Source organism: Mytilus galloprovincialis, chromosome 1 (assembly GCF_965363235.1).
Source record: "Mytilus galloprovincialis chromosome 1, xbMytGall1.hap1.1, whole genome shotgun sequence".
NCBI lineage: Eukaryota > Metazoa > Mollusca > Bivalvia > Mytilida > Mytilidae > Mytilus > Mytilus galloprovincialis.
In genome coordinates this window covers 26,960,029-26,984,837 of record NC_134838.1, presented here as the reverse complement: position 1 = coordinate 26,984,837, position 24,809 = coordinate 26,960,029, and the positions used below count along the sequence as shown (strand labels likewise).

General features: G+C 31.9%; 1 protein-coding gene across 1 annotated transcript in view; it reads left to right on the top strand.

The window, feature by feature from the left end:
- LOC143070852 (vacuole membrane protein 1-like) overlaps nucleotides 1–18,059 on the top strand; it is a gene marked incomplete at its 5' end in the record, with an annotated part of 33,503 nt that extends 15,444 nt beyond the window's left edge. Inside the window, 5 exons of the mRNA XM_076244973.1 lie at nucleotides 2,680–2,815; nucleotides 6,923–7,119; nucleotides 7,592–7,755; nucleotides 11,240–11,352; nucleotides 17,576–18,059. The remainder of the gene's footprint in view (nucleotides 1–2,679; nucleotides 2,816–6,922; nucleotides 7,120–7,591; nucleotides 7,756–11,239; nucleotides 11,353–17,575) is intronic.
- Between the last annotated feature and the right edge of the window lie 6,750 nt (nucleotides 18,060–24,809).

Here is a 24,809-nt window from a genome sequence, read left to right as displayed (position 1 = left end):
ATTTATCATGTTTATAGAAAAATATAAAGAAATCATATATTAGAAAGAAAAAAAAGATTTATACTGGAGAGCCCCCTTAATATAAACATATTTTATTTGTAATCATCAAAGGGAATGAGACACAAGCTAAGACTTATGATGTCTTCTTTGGTATCTTTTCTTGTCTACATGAAATTTTATTTTGCTGTTATCACAGTCCAGGCAATTACTGAAAACTGTAATATTACTTTTTTATATAATATTACAAGTAAAAGTAATATTACAAAAAATAGTAATATAATTCTTATATTACTAAAACCTGTAATATTGTTATATTACTGAAATGTGTAATATAGTCTCCATATTACATAAAACAGTAATATTACTAGAAAATGCCTATATTACATAGAACTGTAACATAAGGCTAAAAATCACTAGGTTTTCATACTTTAATTACTATAATAATTTAGACGTATGATGATAATAAATTAATTATTAAACAATTCCAAATAATAATAATAATCCAATTAAAGTACAAAGTATCAATTCAAAATAAAAAATCCAAAGTAAAACTATTTTCTCCTTACAATGTAAAATATAAAATAAATGCCAAATTTACTAAATCATAAAATGAACTTAATCTCAAAATCAAAATATAAAAGTCTTAAAAGTATTTTCTAAAATTAAATTATGATTCAGAGATAAATTTTGTCTCAACACTGCACAGTCAACTAGTAGACTGGTAAAACAATCTTTTAGGTCTAGTATAATGACATGAGCATGACGAGTAGTGTAAGGTTACGCTTCCAGAACACTGACTGCTATCTTAAAATATTCTCAAAAATAAAAGGGGAGTCAAAAAATACATTTTTGTCCCAACACTACAAAGTCAACTGGAAGACTGATCATCAGTCCTACAGGTCCAGTATAATAGACTTTAGCAGTGCAAGTTTGGGTTTCCGAAGGGTGACTGCTCTTCCAAAATTTTGCAACGATATTTATACTAAAACACAAAATAACTCAATTTATCCCGACATGTTAAAATTACTCTCATTAGCAAAAATAGACTTTAATTAACAACGCCTAATCATATAATGTTTTGATAAAATCTGTGGATGCTAATTGTCGAGCCTGCAACTTTTGTTGCAGAAAGCTCGACATAGGGATAGTGATCCGGCGGTGGCGGCGGCTATGGCGGCGGCGGCGGCTATGGCGGCGGCGGTGTTAGCTAACTTCTTAAAAGCTTTATATTTTAGAAGGTGGAAGACCTGGATGCTTCATACTTTGTATATAGATGCCTCATGTTACGAAGTTTCTGTCAGTCACATGTCCAATGTCCTTGACCTCATTTTCATGGTTCAGTGACCACTTGAAAAAAAAGTTCAGATTTTTTGTAATGTTGAATTCTCTCTTATTATATTAAAGTAATAGGATAACTATATTTGATATGTGCGTACCTTGAAAGGTCCTCATGTCTGTCAGACAGTTTTCACTTGACCTCGACCTCATTTCATGGATCAGTGAACAAGGTTAAGTTTTGGTGGTCAAGTCCATATCTCAGATACTACAAGCAATATGGCTAGTATATTCGGTGTATGGAAGGACTGTAAGGTGTACATGTCCAACTGGCAGGTGTCATCTGAACTTGACTTCATTTTCATGGTTCAGTGGTAAGTTATATTAATCTGAAGATCTGTTTACTTTTTTGTGATGATTCTTTATCTTATTTTAGAGTGATCATGTTTATTAAAAATACATGTTGTGCCGTATCTCAGAAACTATTTATGATTATTCCATAAATCTTCACACACTTTTTAGTTATATTAAAACCACAAAAGGAAGATTCAGATTTTTTTTTGGTGGTGATGGTCCAAACTGTTTAGGAATTACGGGCCAAGACCAGTATATTTCTATCTTTATCTATATAGTCAATCTAGACTTCAAAAAAAGAGTGACGAAAGATACCAGAGGAACAGTCAAACTTATAAATCAACTAAAATAAATTGACAACATGCACCTGGCTAAAAATAAAAAAAGATAAACAATAGAACACATGACACAACATAGGAAAATAAAGAATAAGCAACACGAATCCCATCAAAAATTGGGGGTCATCTCAGGTGCTCCGTAATGGTAAGCAGATTCTGCTCCACATGTGGCACCCGTCATGTTGCTTATGTAATAACAAGTCCGGTAAATAGTCTAATTTGGTAGGTCACATTCATGAAAGGGAAGGGGATTGTAGTAACAACATAAGGAACATATCCGATATCATTTGTGAAACAGTTATTTCATAACTTCAACTTATTAATACCTCAAGTAGAAGGTTGCATTGGGATTTTCACACCAAAATGTATGTCGCTTGAAAAATGTCTCACTGAGTCATGAAATGTTTACAGATATGGTGTGTCTGAATGATCTTGATGTGAATGTTTCTTTAAATTTAATTTCTTATTGTCTGTTGATAAGTTTATCTTGCTGTTAAAAAGTGTTATACAATAGTATATATACATGTGTATATTTAAAAAACTGACTGCATGACAAATCTCAAGTGACTTAAGAAAATAATGTGATTCTAATTGTCTAGTTTATTTTTTTCACTTTTTTTATAATTTATTGTCTTAGTTCACTTTTTTGAAAATTTTGCTTTTCAATGTTTTATATACTCATCCTCTAATGCTGTTTTATTTGATATTTTAGCAATCCATGGTGAATTTAAGTCACCCAGAAATACTGACAATAAAGAATGTAACAAAAGATAATGCTGGATGGTATGGTTGCTTGATTTCTATTCCACTTGGTAGATATTACCAGACTGCCTGGCTAACAGTTTTAGGTAAAGGCTTAGATAAGAATGAGAAATGTTTGTTTTTCACCAAGAAATAATACGTCTTAGAGCAAAATATTCACATAAAAATGATTTAATCGTTTGGAGAATTTAATTATCAATTTTCGATTACATCATTATCAATAAATTTTTTATAGACTGTCATAAAAATAGGAGGTTTGGCATCATGAAAATTGAAAATGTACAGTTTTTTCTTAAAAAATTAATTCTTTTAATGCCGCCACAACTGAAACGTCATATTATTTTACCCCTGTCAGTGTCTCTCTGTATGTCATTCCCATTATGGGTTTACAGTTATTCCACTTAACTCCTCCTACAGTTTGAATTCTAGGAAGTTTTCACTCTGATGTCTGTTTGTAGTCTTTGTACATGTATTGAAGGTGTGCATGTGGTCAGGGTTTTGATTTTGTTTAATATTTGCTCTTAATCATTTTTTGTAGTAGTTACTTGCATAAGGGGAGCTCGCATACAGATAATTGTCCTACAGTTTTATGCTAGGAAGTGTTCACTTAGTTGGTGGTTTTTCCATTTTTTGTGCATGGGGTCAGGATTTTGATTCTTATTTATATTTGCTCTTTTGGGTGATAATATAATTTACCTTTGTCATATTTAAGGTAAAGTGTTAGACAGTTATTTTTAAATAAGACTTTGCATCTGCAGGGGCATCATTTGTGTCTGTCAAAGAAATCCAACATTGACTTTGCTATAAAACAGTTTCAGAGTGAAGTGTGGCCAGGGATTTGACTTAGTCTAGTTTGTATTGTGTAATAATTAAATTTTGTATGTCATACATGTGATTCTTCCGATGGGAGTCGAAATCTCTTGTTTTTCAGACCCTCTTCCATCCCTCCCATTAAAATTTGAAATCTACAACTTTTGAAAATGTCAACATCGAAAAAGTTTCAGTAAACATTTTTGTTTACAGAATTAAAACTGACAGGGTAAAACTCTTGAGAAACTCGAAATTGATATCGGAAAAGTCTGTAAAAACAGAAGGTCACCATTTCTTTTTCTTGTTTTTGTGTCGTAAGGTAAATAGCTTCGAGTAATCAATGAAGGTGTTTATTATTAGACTATATATACAGCAATAACAAATTATTGGCAATTACCTGGTCATCAACTAGCTAGTTTAAGACACACGTCTGGATGATTAAAAGTGAAATACTGACAATGGATTAAGATGTAAAAAAAAAGACTTTAATTTGATGCTGTTGAAAACATTGAACAGTTATAGTACTGAACCTCAAAGACAAATGTCTTAATGAAATCAAATACGATATTTATGGCTTGTTTTCTATCTAAACCAATGGAATACCTAAGTATACGTATGTTTGTCTTTGAAAATTCTAAATTTTTATAATTTGATGAAATGCAAACTATGTTATCCCATAGACATATAATGTATTATACATGTACCCCTGTGAGATGATAATGAATAATTCATGAATATGCATGAACATTTCATGAACTGTTCATGAACAGATTTCATGAACAGTTCATCATATCTTCATGAACATTTGATGAGCAATTCATGAACTGAAAATCGACAGTAACGTTCATGAACTTTAATGTTCATGAACAATTCATGAACAAGAAAGGTTCATGAGCATTTAAATGTTCATGAACAACAATGATCATGAACCCTTTCTTGTTCATGAATTGTTCATGAACTTTGTTCATAAATTGTTCATGAACATTGAAGTTCATGAACACTTAAATGTTCATGAACTTTCTTGTTCATGAATTGTTCCAGTAGATTCCACTGGAATTATCACTGGTAAATCCACAAACTGATTAACTAATATAAAAATTATGTGTGATATATAAACTTCTCTTCCTTTCTATAATTCAAAACTTGCTGTCTCTGTATTTCCAACAATAATTGCTGAATAAAGGTATTAAAATGGAGTCTGCATAAAATCTGTTTCATATCATTGCTGGCAGCTCATATTTAATCCCCTAAAAGTACAAAAATATCCACAAAGAATCAATTGTTCAAGAGGTAATGATTGTATGAAGCAATACATTCAATATAAACAGCATTATGCATCTTAAATTGCATTGGAAGTTTAAGTTAAACTCAAATTTAGTACCCCCCCCCCCCCCCCCCCCCCTCTTTAACCCTTGAAGATGAAACTGGCGACTTAAATTATTATTAACGTTTCACCAAGTTAATTTACGATGAATATTATTCACACAATTTAATTTCTACATATCAGATTATCATATATACCCATGTACCATTTACATGTCAGATTACGATATGTCTGTTATGAATGTGACAACAATATATCAATTTATCATTCTTCATTAATTTATTGTCTGCCTAAACTTTCTGATGTTTTGCTCAGATTAAAATCCTAAATGTTTTATATTGCCTCAACAAATTGTATTTCATAATCATTATATGTTAAATACTTATCTGAAAACATCTGCGTTTGGATTCTCCATTTTTGTTATCCAGCGTAATCATATGACGTCATATTTGCAAGTGCGTTTAAGTCAAGGTGTCAATCTCGTCCCATATAATATCGGCCCGAAGTTGATTCGTCCCTGTTATGGTATTTCAGTGAACTTCTCAAAATCGGTCGACCGTTGGACTACGGAAACAGCCGATTTGCGGGGTTTGCCGGTTTGTAAAAATTTAAAATCACAAGAGTTACTTCCCCTTAATATGGGTGTTTGAGAATGTTTTGAAAATGTATTTCACTTTCATTAAAATATACGTTTTCCTTTTAAAATTTTAGTTTTGTATATAATATCTATCTTAAAATACAGCTACAACTTCTATTTCATCTTATTTTATTTTTTTATTTTGCAGGAATAAAAAAATAAAAACACCATACATTTATGATATTTCACGAATAATTAGGTAAAATGTTCTACTCTGAAAGGTCGAAACGGTATCTTTGATACTCATTTATTCGTGTGATGTAAGTTATAAATGTTACACCTAGTGATTCATCAAAACTTCATGACCATTCATAAATACTTTTAATGAACATTTCATGAATTTTTATGAGCAGCTAGTGATTCATCAAAACTTCATGAACATTCATAAATACTTTCAATGAACATTTCATGAATTTTTATGAGCAGCTAGTGATTCATCAAAACTTCATGAACATTCATAAATACTTTTAATGAACATTTCATGAATTTTTATGAGCAGCTAGTGATTCATCAAAACTTCATGAACATTCATAAAATACTTTTAATGAACAGTTCATGAATTAAATTCATGAACCTTCATTTATGAATTATTTATGAATTTTCATGTACCATTCATGAACATTCACGAACCATTCATGATAGTTCATGAAGTCATGAATTTCTTCTCGCCGGGGTATGTCTCTGTTATTACCAAATACCCTAGCAGCAAATTAAAAACAACCAATTATCTAGCCATATTTTCTCTGCCTGGAGATCTGATTTTAAATTGTACAAGTCCAGTGCCATTGGGTCAAGATCATGCTTACTACACTTCTTGCCAAGCTGACTATGGTGACCCTAATGACTTTATCAAACATATTGAGACAGCTACCTACCAGAAAGCCACTGCTCAATAGTGTTACCAAAGTTGACATTATGTAGCTTAAGCAGAGATACTTTTTACCAACTATATATGATGGCTGATCACTTTATCTTAACTTTATATATGTAATAAATAAATATTTGAAACCCCCTTATCTTATATTTCTATCAAGTAAAAATGGCTATGCAGGTGCTTAAAGTATAGAACACTTACAAAAAAGCAGAATAAGCAGTTTTAACACCAAAAATAATCATGGCGTTCATCGTTAAAAATGTTGAATTTGATACACACTTTAGAGTAACTTATGTAGTGGGTTATTCAGTGTGCACCACATTTTTTTTAATGATATTATTCCTTCATAGACAGAAAAAAATATTACAATCATTCCTAGAATAAAGACTTTTAACAATTAAAAGTTTGATGAGGAGGAAAAAAGGATTGAATTGGTTATAAATATTGTAGATAAGCCAGCTATTGAGCTGACACATATTTACCATTTCCTTTCAAACATATTATTTCATCTTTTGAAAACTTTTTAATTACAAATACTTTAATTGCAGATGAACAAGCAGAAGCAGTAGACATTAGGTCAGGAGGAACAAACGATAAAGAGCAAATAGTAATCTACATTATCGGTGGTGTCGCATCAGTAGTTGTTCTCTTCCTGTTACTCCTGATATTTATATGTTATAGACGTTACAAGAGGGTTCAGTCCAGCAAATATAGAAATGTCAAGAGAGTAATTGTCATGACACAGGCTAGTTTCAATATTCAAACATATTTTATTACTGATAAGTTCAAATACAAGTGCACAAAAAAGAATATGTTTGACTTATTCGGTTATAATTAGGAAATGAAGTTTTATGAGGAAGTTGTCTTTATATGGTGTAAAAGTTACAAAGTAAGTCTTAAGAAAGGAAGATTATTGAGATTCATTAAATGTTCATCAGTAATGTTTAGATTATGAAAATAGAGATATTCAATCTAGACAGAATCTAATTTAGTTTTAAGGAAGTTTTTGTCAATTTTAGATTTGAATATTTATAACAGCTTTGCATCTGGACTTGCTTCATTTATTATTAGCGATAGTCTGTGTGCTCTTCAAACTTTTATGATGTTTATTTCTATTACAAAATCATGATAATTAAAAAAATGACATGGATTTGCACACAAATTTGAAACAGGTATACATTTTAATTTCATATCAGAATGTTTTGCATCAATTCCAGAATGAGAATTACCATCCATACAAATCTTATGATGGTACACAACCATTTGTTTTACCCACAATCAGAATTGAACCTGGTCCAAGAAGACGCTTGTCATCTGATTTGACCATGATGTCAGAGTATGATCTCCCTCTGGACAAACACTGGAAATTTAGACGGGAACAGTAAGTTAAAGCATAACATTGACCATTCCATGAAAGTTATCATACTGTAAAGACATATATATATTGACTCATGACAACATTTTAACTTATATCTGTCGACCCACAAATAGCATTGCTCACTGCTTCTGACATCCAGATTGTTTCTTTGGTTAAAAGCTGTATAATGACCTGATATTTGATTGGTTGTATCAATTTTCAGATGAATTCAATAGATATTGTAACCACTGTAGTATGAAATATAACAAGAAGTTTTTCCAAAAACTCTTTTTTTCCAAGGTTTAACATTTTCTCATATATATACTGGAATCATTAGGGCTCAACAATAACACTTGTCTGATTGTCTTGTACTGGAGGATGAAAAGGTCAGACAAGTAAAAGCTATATCAATATTAATTTAATTTAACAGGTTTATATGCTCTTATAATATACTAGATTATGGAGTGTGTGTCCGAGCGAGAATATTTAGTCAGACGTCAGTCGCTACCCTGATATACCCTATCTTTTTTGGGTAATTAATACAGGTAGCGTTTGACATCTTTAGCTGAACAGATTTATCATTTTTTCATAACTTAATTCATTGTATGCTGGTTCATATTCTGGACACCAGTCTTTGCTCCTTTCTAATATAATTCACAAACAAAAAACAAATAGGAAGCTTAGAAATGGAAAAATATTAAATACTTAACTCGTTCAAAGGGTAATTACACGTCTCAATCTTCAAAATCGCCTATCTAAAAATACTACCATCGCTAACATTTTTAAAAATAAAAATCGTGGTTACCCTTCTATCGATAAGTGTCATGCCAAAAAATGAGTAACATGTCCCTGTCTTTCCACCAACAATACGATAAGGTCCACACTTAATGGTCGCTCATTTTCTTTAAAATTTGAAACTGATATAACTTGAAAAACGAACAGTCTTATTTATTTACTCACATGAAACAAACCAGGATGCGGTATTCAGTACGTAGGTTAAACTGGTCGATATTTATCTAAACGCACTCAAGAAAATAACCCAATAAATTCAAAAGTATCATTTATCAACACCTTAAGAAGCACAGTCATCTTATCAAATATTTAGCAGTTCAACCTTTGGAAGAAGTAAATAAGCAGCCTGGTGAACCTCATTCAAAGTTTGTACAATCACGAAAAATAATTGAATTAAATTAGATTAAAAAATATCAAGAACCGATACTGTTAACATTTTGGATATTGTTCCTAAAACTGTTCAAAAAAAAAACATTCTCATGGTCGTAGAAAAAATCACAATCAAAGAAAATTTCGGACCAATCACACCAATATTTCGGACCTAATTTCTATTTCAAAAAACAACAGCAGACATTATCTGTTAACAAAGCTCTGTTCATTACCGATTAATAAGTTAAATAAAATTTTAGAGGATTGCAACACAATTTCATATAGCAGTCCTAAGTACGAAATTGTTCAAATTATAATGGCATATTGTTATTCTAAACTGTTTCCTAAAATTGATCGTCCTGAAGATCATAAAAAACATTTTATTAAAATAAAGTATGTCAATAAAGGTTTTGATTTTGTAAATATTGCTGGTATTTTTAACAACCATTCTGTTAAAGAACAAATTCCTGGATATTTTGATAATACTGAGCTCCCTCTTATTTGTTATATTTACAAGAAATCTACATGGAAATTTGTGTTAAATTATAGCCAATTGTGTAAAGATTTTAATATCAGTGAAAATACACCTACTTCATGTAATTGCAGTAATTCCAAATACATTTATGGACCAATTTCCCATGTTATAACAGGAGATCTTAACATATTTCAAGACGGAGAGTTAAAATAATTCCTCAGTAAAGGACCTAATTATCTTCCCCAGTCAATTATAAATTAAAATGAGTGTCGTAATATCATCCATGACTCACTCTGTACTTACTGTATGAAATGGATAAAACTGGAAAAAGCTGACAAAAAAATTCGACTTTAAAATAAAAACAAGATACAAATCCAATGAATTTACATTGACATGCCTATCAGACGGTGCCTCATATGCAAGTCTGATTTGACTTGGCATTGTTAAAAAGTAGATCCTAAGTTCTGTGACATGACTAGTTTCAGTTTTTCTTGACTCATAATTTTTGAAAAATATTTCAAAAGATATAAAACTAACTTCTGTTCTATTGTTATAAATTTCTTTTGTTCCTTGAATCAACTTATAATGCAAAGTCCTCCTAAACAAGTTGAAAAAAATGTTGTTATTGTAGAGGTCTGATCATGCAATACAATGTGAGAAACTTGATTTTCTGGTAATTTTTTAAAAGAGCAAATATAACATTCTCACATTACCTAGATAAAAAAAAAACATGTGTCTCGGTACAAAATTGTTCAAAAACACTGAAAATTGTAAATCATTAGTAATAAATGGTTTAACCCATTAAAACATTTAATCCATCACTGCAAATGTTTGCACCTGTCCTAAGTCAGGAATCTGATGTACAGTAGTTGTAGTTTGTTTATATAATTTATATGTGTTTCTCGTTTCTTGTTTTTAGCTCACCTGGCCCGAAGGTCCAAGTGAGCTTTTCTCATCACTTGGCGTCCGTCATCCATCGTCGTTAACTTTTATAAAAATCTTCTCCTCTGAAACTACTGGGCCAAATTTAACCAAACATGGCCAAAACATTATTAGGGTATCTAGTTTAAAAATTGTGTCCAGTGACCCGGCCAACCAACCAAGATGGCCGCCAGGGCTAAATATAGAACATAGGGGTAAAATGCAGCTTTTGGCTTATAACTCAAAAACCAAAGCATTTAGAACAAATCTGACATAGAGTGAAATTGTTTATCAGGTCAAGATCTATCTGCCCTAAAAATTTTAGATGAATCGGACAACCTTTTGTTGGGTTGCTACCCCTGAATTTTGCTGTTTTTGGTTATTATCTTGAATATTATCATGATTATAATAGATAGAGATAAACTAAACAGCAATAATGTTCAGCAAAGTAAGTTTTACAAATAAGTCAACATAACCGAAATGGTCAGTTGACCCCTTTAGGAGTTATTGCCCTTTATAGTCAATATTTAACCATTTTTCATAAATCTTAGTTATCACCAAAACACAATTTTGTCATGTCCTTGAATATTCACATAGACAAAAGTGAGCGACACAGGCTCTTTAGAGCCTCTGGTTTTATATAGATTAGAACGTTGGTTTTCCCGTTTGAATGGTTTTACTCTAGTAATTTTGGGGCCCTTTATATCTTGTTGTTCAGTGTGAGCCAAGGCTCTGTGTTAAGGCCGTACATTGACATATAATGGTTTACTTTTATAAATTGTCATTTGGATGGAGAGTTGTCTCATTGGCACTCATACCATATCTTCTTATATCTAAGAAAATGTGTACAACTATTAGAATTTTATTTAGTAATATATATATATGGTTACATCAATCAGTATCTCAATATCTAAATGAATATGAGATGAAATAATTTATTTATTGTTATAGGTTATCACTTGGTGAACCTCTTGGGGAAGGAGCATTTGGTAAAGTTTTTAAAGCAGAAACTGTTGGTTTAAATAAAGCTCCAACAACTGCCATAGCAGTCAAGATGTTGAAGGGTAAAAATTACTTATATATTTTAGATCAAAAATCAAATAGTATTAATGAAAACTGGATTTATGCTTAGGTTTTCTTTTTTTATTAGACAAGCATAAAATTTTGGGAAATAAGAATTGAATTTTTTCCATCTTTTTTATCTTTATTGAAAAATTTGCATTGTTATGGCCCTGCAACGAATATGGCCCGCAACAAAGATGTCGGTGCCATACAGTTTTATCCATGTCCGTAATTCGGTCATTCCATAATTCTGTCATTCCGTCATTCCATCATTCTGTCATTCCCTAATTCCACAACTAGGAATTGTTAAGTTTCAGTTTTGTTCCGCTTGGCTCATTTTTGCTATAATTATGGGCTTTGAACTTTGATAATTTTTTGAAAATCACAGTTAAAAGGATGAATTGTTTGAGTATAAAGGACAAGATTATAAATATCCAATTAATGTTCTGATTCAAACAATAAAATAATTACAAATCAATTAATGTCATTAGTGCTGTAATGAATTGTTAAAATCTCAATACTTTTATTTTTTGTTTGATGATTCTAGCTGTTAATCTGGATTATCCCACCTCAATCAACAGGCCTTGAAGTAATAAATATTTGAGTCAGTTTTTTGTACTTAAACAAATAAAAACCAATCAAAATGCTGGATTTTATGTTTTGAGCAAGATTTTTGTGCTCCGAGCACTGAGCAAAGTTTTATGACTTCAACCCCAGGTCTAATGAATGTCAAAACAAATCAGTGACAGGTTGACCTTGTTCCTAATTAAATTTGTTCAGGTTACAATTATGTGATAATCATGTTTTCAATCATAATTTCTTGAAAGGTTTTAAACAGTTGTTTAAAAGTTGAAAAGTTACAAAGTAAAAACGTATTTATAAAAATAAACTTCTCATAGAATAAATCATCACTTTACTGTGTACAAAACTTTGAATTTTGCGAAAAACTAAGGATTTTCTTACCCCAGGAGTAGATTACCTTAGCCGTATTTGGCACAACTTTTTGGAATTTTGGATCCTCAATGCTCTTCAACTTTGTATTTATTTGGCTTTTTAACTATTTCGATCTGAGCGTCACTGATGAGTCTTATGTAGACGAAACGCGCGTCTGGCGTATAAAATTATAATCCTGGTACTTTTGATAACTATTTACACCACTGGGTCGATGCCACTGCTGGTGGACGTTACGTCCCCGAGGGTATCACCAGCCCAGTAGTCAGCACTTCGGTGTTGACATGAATATCAATTATATGGTCATTTTTATAAATTTTCTGTGTACAAAACTTTGAATTTTTCGAAAAACTAAGGATTTTCTTACCCCAGGAGTAGATTACCTTAGCCGTATTTGGCACAACTTTTTGGAATTTTGGATCCTCAATGCTCTTCAACTTTGTATTTATTTGGCTTTTTAACTATTTCGATCTGAGCGTCACTGATGAGTCTTATGTAGACGAAACGCGCGTCTGGCGTATAAAATTATAATCCTGGTACTTTTGATAACTATTTACACCACTGGGTCGATGCCACTGCTGGTGGACGTTACGTCCCCGAGGGTATCACCAGCCCAGTAGTCAGCACTTCGGTGTTGACATGAATATCAATTATATGGTCATTTTTATAAATTTTCTGTGTACAAAACTTTGAATTTTTCGAAAAACTAAGGATTTTCTTACCCCAGGAGTAGATTACCTTAGCCGTATTTGGCACAACTTTTTGGAATTTTGGATCCTCAATGCTCTTCAACTTTGTATTTATTTGGCTTTTTAACTATTTCGATCTGAGCGTCACTGATGAGTCTTATGTAGACGAAACGCGCGTCTGGCGTATAAAATTATAATCCTGGTACTTTTGATAACTATTTACACCACTGGGTCGATGCCACTGCTGGTGGACGTTACGTCCCCGAGGGTATCACCAGCCCAGTAGTCAGCACTTCGGTGTTGACATGAATATCAATTATATGGTCATTTTTATAAATTTTCTGTGTACAAAACTTTGAATTTTTCGAAAAACTAAGGATTTTCTTACCCCAGGAGTAGATTACCTTAGCCGTATTTGGCACAACTTTTTGGAATTTTGGATCCTCAATGCTCTTCAACTTTGTATTTATTTGGCTTTTTAACTATTTCGATCTGAGCGTCACTGATGAGTCTTATGTAGACGAAACGCGCGTCTGGCGTATAAAATTATAATCCTGGTACTTTTGATAACTATTTACAATATTATGTCACATGACTGACCAACATGACTTGTGATCACCTGATATATTATATGGTTTATCTTTTCAAAATGAGTGTTGTTTATTCAATTTTCATACACTTTTCTTCAACTCTTCACATACAAAACAATAAGTTATGACAACAAGGAACACAACTCTAGGCTGATTTAACCAATAACAAAAGCTTTATTGTGTCTTCAATATTAAGACAATTGGCAAATTTCCGGATTGCAAAACATATTGACAAATTTACACGAAAAACGTAACAACAAAGATATAAAATGTATTTTATTTGAATAAAACATGACAAATCAAGAATATTAATATTATAACACATAAAAAACAATCAAGGTTTGAGCAAAAAAAATCCTTACTTTTCACTTCAATTGGAAATTTCTTGGTCCAATTTTGGACCTGAAAAAAAACTAAGAAAATATTTGTAGTCATGTATAACACACAGGGTATAAATGTAAATGTGTTCGTTATACATACCAAAAGACAGTACTCCTTATTACATAAACATGGATAGTTTGTAGGATCGATTAAAACCCATTTTAATGTCCCATTTATTATGCCCCATTTTGGTGCATTATTATACCCCCGCTTTAAAAAAGGGGGGGTATACTGTTTTACCTCTGTCTGTCCGTCAATCAGTCCGTCCGCCCGTCAGTCAGTCCGTCCCATGAAACTTTCGTCACATTTTTCTCAGGAACTACACATCCACCGTTTCTGTAATTTGGTATCAGCATTTATATATGTCAGCCATACCGTGTGATGCGTTTTCAGATTCATCACTTGACAACTTCCTGTTTACCGAACACTTGTCTGATTTTACACATGATAGCCAAGTTGAAAATTTTCGTCACATTTTTCTCAGGAACTACAATACAAGGATTTCTGAAATTTGGTTTCAGGATTTATATAAGTCAGCTATACCGTGTGATGCGTTTTCAGATTCATCACTCCACAACTTCCTGTTTACCGAACACTTGTATGATTTTACACATGATAACCAAGTTGAAAATTTTCGTCACATTTTTCTCAGGAACTACAATACAAGGATTTCTGAAATTTGGTTTCAGGATTTATATAAGTCAGCTATACCGTGTGATGCGTTTTCAGATTCATCACTCGACAACTTCCTGTTTACCAAACACTTGTATGATTTTACACATGATAACCAAGTTAAAAATTTTCGTCACATTTTTCTCAGGAATTACAATACAACGATTTCTAAAATTTGGTTTCAGGATTTTTATAAGTCAGCTATACCGTGTGATGCGTTTTCAGATTCATCACTCGCAACTTCCTGTTTACCGAACACTTGCATATTTTTACACTATTAATATTATCCACTTGCGGCGGGGGTATCATCAGTGAGCAGTAGCTCGCAGTTTCACTTGTGTTTTCTGTTCTGTGCGTCCATTCATTCGTTCTTTTGTCTGTCCATTTGTTCATCTGTCCATCCATTGGTTCGTTCTTCCGTCTGTTTGTCCTTCCGTCTGTCTGTCCCGCTTCAGGTTAAAGGATTGGTTAAAGTTTTTGGTAGAGGTAGTTTTTGATGAAGTTGAAGTCCAATCAACTTGAAACTTAGGGCTCATGTTTTCTATTTTATAATCTTTGTAATTTTTATGCCAAACTAGAAATTTTCCCCCATTTTCAAGGTCCACTGAACATAGAAAATGATAGTGTGGATGGGCTATTCATGTACTGGGGACACATTCTTGTTAGCTATAACCATTTGAGCTTATGTTATCACTAATGACTTGGCGTCCATCATCATCTGTTGTTAACTATTTCAAAAAACCTTCTCTGAAACTACTGGGCCAAAGATTTCAAACTTTAACAAAAAAAAATTTCCTTAATTATCTGGTATCTTGCTTATAAATTGTATCCGAAGTTTTGATCCATCGACAAACATGGCTGCCATTGTTGGGTTCCTGCCACTAAATTGGTTATTTTAAGGATTTTTTTTAGTTTTTGTATGAAATTAATTAAAGATAAAGATAAACTGTAAACAGCAAAAAATGTTCAGCAAAGTAACATCTTCAAAAATGTTTTTTATGACAAAAATTGTCAATTGACCCGTTACGGAGTTATTGACCTTTAAGGAAAATTACACAAGTTGTTTTATTTTTTTTTTAACTATATAAATCTTCGCAAATGAATTTAGTATAAATTTGTATTTTATTTCCTTGTACTTCAAGAAACAAAGACACTATGGTTAAAATGGAACAAATGGGTAAAATGCATTTATTTGCTTTTAATGAAAATATGACACATACAATGAACATTGTATTGGCATTTGTAAGCCTCTTATTATTAAATATAAATTGAAAAGCAAAAACAGTCATTGATGAAAGATTTAAGCAAAAAAACAAACTTGTGAGCAATGCAAGCTCTGCTTGTTCTATTGGGGATCCAAGGCAGTGGCGTAGCCAGGGTTGAAATGATGTGGATGTTTTGCCGAGTCGAGCGAGCCGAAAAATGTTTTGGACCTTTTTGTGCAGAAAATATTTTTTATTTAAGCACATGTACTCCCCCAGAATCCGACACTAGTTAGATTTTTGTTTAAATTCAAAATACCCACCAATTCATATATTTATATTTTTAACCAAATTTTATTGTTTTCTTGAAACTACCATCATTCAATTCATAAATATTTGATGTAAAGTTTCCCCCCCAATCTTCTATTTGACATATCAAAAACTGTTTAAACGGACTCCATTACAGCGGCACTTCTGTATAATTTAGGAACTTCTGAGTATAGGAACTGAAGTGACTTCTCTTTCCAGGAATTTGAGTCTACAACCTTTGATTTTTTATTACTGAGCTAAACGCATGCAGGAGACATAAAAATACCGGACGTCCGATCGTCTGGTATTGTTAGCACTCTCATGTGTACAATTCATGTCAGATTAAGTGAAACTCATATCATAAGCAATGTCTTTGACAATTTTGAAAATAATTTGTAATCAAATATTTTTAACTAGTAATGTCCCTTTAAAATATATATTGTAATGGAAATCCCATTTCATTTGCTGTGAAGCTTTTATTTCTTTTTAGATATTAAAAATAAAAAAGAAAAAGAAATAAAAGTTTTTTTTAGTTATTCCCTTGTTCCTTGGCCTTTGATAGATAAAATATGACATGTAATGTGCTTGGCGGGGAATATTGGATCTTTGTTCTTTACTGAATAAAAATAAAATTAGTATTTGAACCTAAATAGAAACGGGAATTCATAAGCCTAGGACTTATCACGATCTATTACAAATTGATTTGTTTTATCACGTCGTTTACAATGTCGCAAGAAACGATATCAGGATATGGTGTTTTAGTTGTTAGTTACTATAGTCAAATGAGAAGCCATCCCTCCACTAGGTTCAATTTCAGATGAAACATGTCCACGGGTCTGCGTATCAGTCCTCTCCGCTTGCCTTAGCTGATGACATAGACTATTTATACGAAGAAAAGTTAACTTGAAACACTATTCTGCGATTCATGTATCAAACTAAATTATCCTAAATGAAAGACCAGGCATACTGCTTCGAAAATGACTGGATGTTATCCTCATATCCTCAGCCTTGTTACATTTTGATACTTCCGAGTTAAACTGCTGTTTTTTTTATTTTTGTTTTGTCAAAATGATGTGGATGCTTGAGCATATGAGCATACATGCAACCTATGCCACTGCAAGGGGAGGGTTCCTGATCAATGTTTTTGAATGGGGACATATAGTCCTGGGTTGGGACAAATTACTTTTGATTCATTAACATTAGTTTGATACCAATTTTCGTGGGTACAGGTGAACATTGAATTCAAATGTTCATTGAATAACATATTTTGAATAGGCTTTGAATACAGAGATTGGAAAAATTACAAAATCAAATATCCACGATTATGCAAGTTTTAAGCAATCCATGAAAATGAATGAATCCACAGTATTCTTTGAATGTGACCAATGGTTTTATCCATTAATAATTGTCAATATTATTTAAATATTTTAGAGGATGCAACCGATAGAGAATTGACAGATTTAATGCAAGAAATGGAAGTGATGAAATTAATAGGATGCCATGAAAATATTATTAATTTCCTGGGATGTTGTACACAAAATGGTAAGTGGTGTACTTTAAGGGTTAAAAACGATCTTGGTCCAATGGGCAGCACTTGTTGTCTGTCGTCCATATTAAATGTCCGTTAACTTTTAAAAAATCTTCTCCTCGAAATTACACAGGACCCATGCTCTGAGAAAACCATCAACTGCCCCCTGTCTGATTTGCTCCAAATGGTTTAGTTTCAGAGATATATACAAAAATCTGCATTTTACCCCTATGTTCCATTTTTATTCATGTGGGCCATGAGGGTTGGAAGGTGGGGTCATCTGATACATTTTTTAAAGAAAAAACATATTAATTATTATGGTCAAGTATGGTTAAATGTGTCTCAGTAGTTTCATAGAAAGAAGATTACCCACACATGTCAGATTTGCTCTAGGTATAATACCACCATTGATTTTTCCCTATTAAAATTGAAAAAGGAAATGGGGAATGTTTTTTTTATTTTTTATTTATTTTTTTCAATAGTCAGGATTTAACATCACCCTTACAGCACCACCTGACTAAGGTGTTACAGGGTTTCAAATATATAACAACAAAAGACTATTGTTTTATCAAGATTTACACAAACTAAAAAATAAATATTTTGAAAATCTTTTTTTTTTCTCTCTCTCTCTTTCACACTCGCTCTCTCCTTCTTTCTCACTCTCTCTTTCTCTCTTTTTTCACAATCTCTTCATATAGAAATATCTATAGATTATTTTAAAATAGAAGAAAAAAAAAAAAGAAGGTTTACATGTGCTATGCATATATTACATGTTGTTTGCTCTGTTCCATAAATAGGTCAAAAAGATATATATATTGATATAAATTTGGTTGTTAGATTACCATTCAGGATAAATAATTAGCATAGGGGCCCAAAGTTTTTCAAGTTCAAAAACTTTGTTGTATTTTCTTGCTGTATATAACTCTAAGTTATAAAAGTTTCTCAGTCTATTTTTTAATTCAATTGCATTTGGAAGCTTTTCTTCTAGCTTGCATTTATATATGTATTTTTTGGCAAAAATTACAATAAAATTTAAAAATAAGCTTTCTACTACAAAAAATTGGGACATATTACCATTATTAATGACACAGCTCTTTGCATCTGCATAAAGCACATCAAACCATTTACAAAAAGAAGGACCAAAATTAAAACTAATCAAAGCCTGCTTTAAAAAATCCCATTCTATAGAATCAAAGGCTTTTTCGAAATCTACTAGTAATAACAATCCTTCTATATCATTTTTTTCTAGATAGTGCATTAAATCATATAGAAGTCTAGTGTTCTCTCCTATGAATCTCCCTTTCATAAAGCCCTTTTGTGTGTCACTAATAATGGCGAACAGTACCTTTTTAGCTCTACCAGCAAGAACTGCAGATGCAATTTTCATATCTGTGTTCATTAAGCTGATCGGTCGCCAGTTACCCATGTACCTCCTATCTTTCCCTTCCTTAGGAATACAAGTAATAATACTTTGGTATTGAAAATCTGAAAAATGGCCCAACTCATATCCAAATTGCAGAGATCTAAAGACAAATGGACCAATATCTTTCCAAAAAAATTTGAAAAAATCCACTGTAAATCCATCAGATCCTGGAGACTTTCCATTTTGCATCTGTTTTAAAGCTTCCCCACATTCCCTAAAAGATAAGTTTCCCTCACAAAGAAGTTTTTGTTCTGCACTGAGTTTTATGTCATGTTTAAAAAATTGATTGTCATCATTACTGAATGACTTAGATGTATAAAGTGTCCTATAAAACTGCTCCTGTTCAAACAATATTTTAGATTGATCAGAAATTTGATTACCTTGGTCATCAATGAGTTCAGTCATGGTTTTATTTAAGAAGGCTTTCTTTTCTAACTTACAAAAATAGTTAGTGCATCTTTCTCCATTCTCATGCCAATTTACACGAGAACGGAGAATAAGGCCCTCAACTAATGTCTGTCGTCGCTTCTCTAATTCACACTTTTTCTGATTGAGTGACGTCACATTAATTTCGCTAGGGTTTAAATTTACACTGTTTTCTAGAGACTGGATTTCTAACTCCAGTCCCTTGAAAACATCTTTTTCTTCCCTTGATTTTTTAATACAGTAGGAGATAGTAAGACTACGAATCTTCATTTTTAGAACCTCTAAAAATAGCTGATCACTGCAAGATAACTGAACATGAAGAAAATCTTCGGAATCACCCTCAGAGAAATACTCAGAAACAGTGTCTCTGATGCAGTTTATAACTAAATCTCCATATGCAGGTTCTCTTAAAAGCTGAGAATTAAATTTCCAGTATCCTTTGCCCCGCTTAGCTAAGGATGCTGTAAAAGTAAATATAATGGCAGAGTGATCTGTCCTGTATCCAGGAATAATTTTTGTTGATTCCATCAATGTAAAAAGGTCCTCAGATACAAGATAATAATCAAGACGGCTCTGTTTAATGGGAGATTTCTGACGCCATGTAAATTTTCTATCACTAGGATAACAAGTCCTCCAAGGGTCTAACAGCAAAAGTGTGTCCTTAATTTCATCAATCTTTCTCCTGGAGTTGGGGTTTCTGTCATGTATTACATTATAAGTATCTTCATTCTTATCCTGCACTACATTCCAGTCACCCAAGAAGATGAAACTTGTATTCGAAAATCTCATAGTTTTCTGTAGGATATCACAGAAAAAATCTGGTTTATCTGTGTTATAACCATATAAACATACCAAGGTTAACCTTTGATCGTATAGAGTCACGTCTAATATGATGTATCGTCCATGTTGGTCTATAAGAGATTCATGAACTTCGTAATCATAACCCCCTCTGAACATGACACAAACCCCAGCACTTCTACTATCACCATGACTGAAGTAACACTGATGACCCCATTCATCCCCCCATAAAGTTTCAATATCTCTTGTACTGTGTGTCTTTTTGAAAACACACAATCGAACTATTTTTTGATTTCGCCCAGTTGAAGACATCAGATCTTTTCTTAGCACTAGAGAAAAGACCCCTAACATTCATTGACAAAATTTTTATATGATTATCCATTATGTTATATTGACTTGAGATACAATATTTTTGTCTATACACAAGAGCAAGCAAAACAATGTAATACAATGAAATAAACTTAAATAAACTACATTTGCACAATCATTTACACAATCATTCTCTCTCACATTTATACTGTTAAGATAACCCACATCCATATAGATGTTCTCTTTGATGTGTTGCAGCTTTCATGGCATTAAATACTACAATTCTGAAATGCATGTTATTTTCACTAACAAAAATGACCTTCTATTTTAATTGATTAAAAAAAAAAACAAAAAAAAACAGAAATTCTTATATACACATATCAAGTTGATCACTATCACGAAGTCTAGTAATCAGTTCCATGTTGGATTTTGTAACATCATCGACTAGTCTAAATGGAAATGGGGAATGTGTCAAAGCGACAACAACTCGCCCATAGTCTTTGTTAAATTTGCACTTTTAGAAAAAATGTGCAGAATTTATCTTTGTTACAAATAAAGATATACTTGGCATGAGTAAAGTTTTATCCTGTCCAGTACTATAGAAAAAATTTAACATAACATTTGATTGCATACAAGAAAATAACCATCATTGGAACTTAACCAATCAAAGGAGTAGGAGCAATAAGGCCCTTATTCGGCCCAAAAATTACTGTAAATTAAAAAGTTATCATACATATAGTAGATAAGATGCACACAGATATACAGATTATGTGACGTCATTTAAATATATTGGTAGATAAGGTGTACATCGTAGTTACAAAGCGAGTTAAAGTGGTTGTGAATCGAAATATATATATATATTATTGTGGAAATTCCAATACGTCACAAAGCAATATGGCGATTGTTTACATCAATGTTGACAATGAGTTGACAATAAGATGATGTGTTGAAACACGAAAAGGAAAATATCTCTCGAATGTGAATAAACTGCATGCAAACGTAAGTGAATCTATATATCAGATATTTTATTTAGTATAAAAGAATGCAGTATTATTCGATTTTGTTTTGTAAAGAATATCAATTGTGGTAAATGTAAATAATGTGTGTTGCATGAGTTTAATATTTGAAACTTCAATATTTTCACAACCATAAAAGAAATTGTGTTTATTTAAATATTATGGAATTATACATTTGAACAAGAATTTGTGTATTAATATTCATGTCACATGATCAGATAGGTACATGGTAGATTAGGTCCACACAGATATACAGATTATGTGACGTTATTTATATATATTAGTAGATAAGGTGTACATCGTAGTTACAAAGCGAGTTAAAGTGGCTGTTATTCGAAAATATATATATTGTTGTGGAAATTCCAATACGTCACAAAGCAATATGGCGATTGTTTACATAATAATAATAAAATTCTTTATTTAACGAAGGTAAAACATTTAACAATTACATGTTAATCTTCAAAAACTATCAATACAAATAAAAAACGTACAAAAATACATACAATATAAAATACATAATACAGTTAAATAAGCACATATGCATTCAGTAGAAGAAGAAAAAGAAATACATTAGTTTCATGCATCTTTATTCTGTTCAGTTAGAAAATAGTTTGAACAGTTGGTCATAAATGTATCTAAATTATCTATTTCTTTAATATTATTTGGTAAATTATTCCAGGTAATAAGACCAGAATATTTAAATGTTCTTTTCAAAAAATCAGAATTAGGTCTTGGTAAATGAAGAAGTGGCATGTTCACGTCCTTAATATATGCATATTTATTTGCCACTTGACTTTAAGAAGCCATCCTTTAACATATTTGGTCAGGTTCTTGTCTCTTTGACATATTCCCCATTTCCATTTTCAATTTTATCATCAACTAAAAAGTAAAACAAGACAAAGAAAATTTGCCTGTCTGTAAATGTAGGAACTTAATTTCACAAATAAATTTATATTCTCGCTCTATCATTTACCAAAATTGACGAAATACCTATTTGCTGTGACGATGTTTGATATTATACAAACTAAAGGCATGTAGAACAAAATCAGAAAACTTTTCCAAAGCCCGAAGTTTTTTTATTGTTTTTATTTTCTTCTTCAAAAGTTTGACAATGGAATTTGATACACAAATCCGAACATTTGAGTTTAATAAAGCATATTACACATAGAGTTTGTTCTAGAACGGGAGCCTGTCGTGAATTTAAAAGTGATGCAAAAGACGTCACACTTCTTCTGATGTCAATCGAAGTAAAACCGTTAAATATTTTAAACTAAACACTGGTGTTGTCACCATAACTAATTATGGTTTATTTCATACAACACAAACGATTTAAAATGGGCCGTGGCATTTTTGAGAAATAACTTTAAGGCCAAAATATTGGCCATGTGGCACAGATTTTCTGAATACCATTAAAGTCAATGAGGCTATCAGTTTTTACAAATACTAATAAATTGCAATTAACACCAATTAAAAGACTGATCAAATATAAAAAAACCACAAATACAGTAAAAACATTCGACACTTGAGAGTGATAAATGAACGAAGCAGACATACTGTGGTGTCATCACACGAGCAATCATATACAGGTACCATGCAGAATAGCGTGACGTTATCAATTGTTGTCAGGGTTGCCATGGCGCTGTTTGATAAAGTTCGAAGCCAGGCCGATTCTTAGCAGTCAAAGGTAAAACGTTTTTCAATGCCATGGCAGTCAAAGGGTCAATACTCTATGATAAAACCACAAAAACGTAAAACGCTTCAAATTCTACAAACTGGCATGTAGACTCCTGCTGTCCTTTTGTAGCTAAGTACAAAAAATGTACAAGGAGAAGACATCATATCTAAGTTTTATTTATCCGGTTGGGAACAAACCCTCTATATGGTGTTTATACCTGTATAGAGGGATAAAATTATTGCTGGTGCTGGAAAAATATAAAATATGTTATTTTTGTGAAGTCATGAAAGGCTATTTTATTTCTTGCCTTGATCCCTTTCTGCGACAGGAAAGTGTCACAGCAAGAATAAGCTTTTGGGTCGATCTGGCCCCACGTAGATCCGGCCCAAGTTGATCCGGCCCAACGTCGATCCATCCCATATGTAAAATCAATCCGGCCCCAATAAAAAATATATTTATCATGTATATAAGAAATAAAAATAAAGATATATATTAATTGTAATTCATAAATTTTTATGATTTTTATTATAATGTCAATAAATGTAAAAGGTGTACGGTAAAAAAATAAAAAAGACCTTTGAAAAATATCTATTTTAGATGAGTATAAAACAACTAGGTTGATTATGTTTTTATTGCAAGTTTTCTAGATTATTGGGTATATTCATATTATAACGTATATAAAAGAACTCAAACATCAACATTAATCAGCAGTAAGGCCCTGGGTTTGTTCTCCTTACTTTTATCAAGGACACATAATACTAAAATATTAATATTATGGGTATTTAAGTTAAATAAACCTTTTCAGATATTTAAATGGTATAAATTCTCGAAATTCACGAAAACACATGAAAATAATTAAAAGTTAATGGCTTGTTTTGGAGCATTAATAGGTCATAATAATAATTCTCACTGATTGTTGTTATAATTGCCTTTGATACATTAATAATTGGAATAATCCGAATGAAACAACTGGATTATTCGGGTTAATCTTAATCAAATTGGTTACGCTTCTGCGCATGTGCACCATTAGGAAATTTAATTGTGCATCCGAAAGTTTCAAAATAATGATATCATTTATTCATACAATCAATCTCGTGTTAAATTCAAGTATGTACGAGGAGAGTATGACTTCAAATCAATTATGCTTGAACAAAAATATATGGATTTAGTCATGTTAGTGTTTCTGTCTGTGTTCAGATCTTTAACGCAATCAAATCATATTCCAGTTTTGGACATGTGTTTTTTAGAACGAAGGTTAAAATATTTTATGTCAAAGAGAAGATGTGGTATGATTGCCAATGAGACTACTCTCCACAAGAGATCAAATGACACAGAAGTTAACAACTATAGGGCACAGTATGGCCATCAACAATTAGCAAAGCCCATACGGTATAGTCAGCTATAAAAGGCCCCGAAATGACATTGTAAAACAATTCAAACGAGAGATCTAACAGTCCAATCTATCAAAAACAAATATGTAACACATAAAC